Raw genomic sequence first — 3,343 nt, 5'->3', positions numbered from 1 at the left:
TGTGTGTGTGTGTGTGTGTGTGTGTGTGTGTGTGTGTGTGTGTGTGTGTGTGTGTGTGTTTCCGTGTCTGTGTGTGTATAACTACTGTATGTTAATGATACTTAAACGGTGTGCGGCAAGGAATTTCTAGGTGTGCCAGTGATTTTGTTAAAAATATGATTTAATGCTTCAGAAAATGCGCACTAATTGTTAAACATCTTGAAAGGGTTAATTGTTAAGCGTCTTGAAAGGGTTAATCGTTAAAAGGGTTGATTATTAAGATAGATAGATAGATGGATAGATAGATAGATAGATAGATGAAAATGGCAAAAGATAAATTGATGATTCTAAAGAAACCCTGTTCAGAAATCAATTCCGAACAGAGATTTGACTAAGGACTACTACAATTACACCACATCTTTCAACTTATCCTCGATACCTGCAACATCTATTCTCACTATCTATGCTGCTAGCACAAAATACGAAAGTTAAAATGTTCTGAAGCTGTCTTTATCTTCAAACCTACTTGAAAACTTCAACGCCATATGCAGGTGGAGCTGATGAAAATATGTAATTATTCAATGTTTCACAATTTCAGAAAATTGCTATTCGTCTCTTGACACTTGACAGCCTTAATAGCTTGGGAAGATTATAATCCCTCATATAAGTCAGAATCAGTGCGTGTCTCGAGAATTGTTACTAAGATTTTCTACAAATCGCAGATGACTTACTTGCTGGATGGATCCAAGGAAAAAAACATCGCGTCTGAGTTATCGATTCTAGATAGTTTCTCTTGCAGTTGTCAAGACAACTTCAGAATTGAAAGCAATTGCTTCTATGCTTCATATTTACGCCTGCAAATATTGCTGGAAAAGAAATATATACAATATTTTACAAATACAAGTACTTAAGCACACAGTAACGGTGGCATTGAAAGCAATGGATCTGTTGTATAATTCCAATATCAAGCTGAGATTGTGATAATTAAGCGAATGATATCCAAATATCATTTTTTAACGGGTGCAGTTGTTTGTTAAAGAACAGTAGCAAAAGCCAGACAATGAACTCATCTCGTGCCTTGTAGCTTGAAATGGTTCCGTTCTCACTTGACTATCCGAGCGTATGTTTCATTTGTTGATGGAGTTCTTAGTCAGTGAAAAATCCAGGTGTTTGAGGTAATTTTTGGTAGAAGAGCTGTGCAAGTGTTTTTTTTTTTTTTTTTTTTGGCAGCAAAAATCTCGTTGATTCCTAAACATCAAGAAAGTTCAACTGGTTGTGTTTTATGACGCCCAACTTGTGTGACAACATTCTCAGCTTCTGAACATCGTCAATACTTGTGAATTTTACCTTCGAAGAGACCTTTACATTTTGGGGAATTAGTGTCAAAATTGACTCTTTCTAGAGAATCACACTAAAACGATTGGATTCTTGTTCAGTCACATTTGACTCACACTCTTTGCCCTTACTCAAATATCATTTATCCTGCTACCAGACATGTGCAATTAGATTTTGTACTCAGCTGACGGTATAAATATATTCAGAAAATCAATGAACTTTGATACTAATTTACTAATTGATTTTTACTAATTAAAAAGAATGATTGACAATTATTTTCCAAAAGTCAGGTTACCAGAAATTTTTGTTTACATAGGGTTACTACAAATCATGACTACATGAAATTTAAATAGTGTACGGGTTTTCCGACAATACAAATATTAGCATGCCCTGAGATATTTTTCTTCAGTTCAACCATTTTATTTTTTAATGTTTGTTTTCAATTTTATTCTTATTATTACATTTTTAGTATGTTTAATGACCGAAAGTTAAAAGGAGAAAAAGAAACAGAGTATGGGATTAACGTAACGGTGAAGTGCTAAAGAATTTGATATCAGAATATTTTCACAAGTGCATACAGACGCATGGGAACATACATACACATAAACACATCGACGCATGTATAACTTTGTTTTTTTCTTTTTTATTCTTTAACTTGCTTATGCTATTGCGCTGTAACCACGTTGTAGCAAAATATTTTAAAGATTTAGTCGATCATATCGACTGAAAGTAATTATGTTAGTCTAGTACTTATTATATTGATCAGTCTGTATTTGTTGAATCATTAAGTTACAGGGCATAAAAAAGGCTCAACATAAACAACAATACCGGTTTTGAGAAATATGTAAACACAAGTATAGACTTAAAAAATACGTTGTAATACACACATGCACAGTCGCACTCAAGCACAGAGGCACATACACACACGAACACACACACACACACACACACACACACACACACACACACACACACACACACACACACACAAACACACAAACACGAACACACACACACGAACAAACACACATATTGGTTTTTCCAATACACAATGTACTGTACATGAATATTTATTAAATCTTTAATGACGCCACTCAAAAGCGCATGGTGTGCAAATAAGAGGAGCCGCGCCATTTTAATTCTAGTCAGCGTTTCACATAAATAGTAATATATTGTAATTTCTTTTCTTAAGCGGAGAATGAAGAAGTATTTGTTCTCTGTTGAGTAAGCATGAACCAAGAAATATGTCCTTTATTTTTCTATGTACCGAGGGAAAAATAAGATGTTTTCACGTATGTTTAAAAAGGTACAGAAAATATAGCTTAGCTTAGAAACAGGTATCTGTTATGATTTATTTAATTAATTAATTAGTTATGTATATGAAAGAGAGTGAATAGTGGTCTTTCTACATTACTCAGTTACAGAAATGGCTACTTAAGTTTCACACCGATGTTGCTGTCGGATGCATAACTTCTGGCAAGATCAGCAAAGCGTGAGGCTAAGATCCAATATGGCAAGCAATAAGACTACATAATGAATGGTAAAGGACAACACAAGATTAGATAAATAAAATTTAGCAGTAATATTTGGGGCGTGGGCGCTAACTCAGGTAATTTGAACGTTAGATTAAGTCCATTGGATAGCTTCTATGCAAAAGAATATACTCGTTAAAGAATTGACGGGGATATGCATGCGCACATAAATGTTAAACGCACTTATTACAAACATGCATAGACAGATATATTGTATACTAGATATTTAATAAAATATGTACATGTGTATATACACATACAGACACACACACACACTTACATATATATACACACACACATACAAACACATATGTATATATATTTGTGTGTGTGTATTTTGCCTTTGCATCCCTTTCACCATTGTTTTTGCTTTTGCTGCTCCTCCCACTTTACTCACACTTTCTTTATTGTCTCTCTTGCCCCTCCCTCTAAGTCTCTCTGCGTGTATGCATATGTGTGTGTGTGTAAATGCATATATATATATATATATATATATA

The sequence above is a fragment of the Octopus bimaculoides genome, chromosome 10 (assembly GCF_001194135.2).
Source record: "Octopus bimaculoides isolate UCB-OBI-ISO-001 chromosome 10, ASM119413v2, whole genome shotgun sequence".
In the NCBI taxonomy this organism is placed as follows: Eukaryota; Metazoa; Mollusca; class Cephalopoda; order Octopoda; family Octopodidae; genus Octopus; species Octopus bimaculoides.
Note: the sequence above shows the minus strand (reverse complement) of the source record.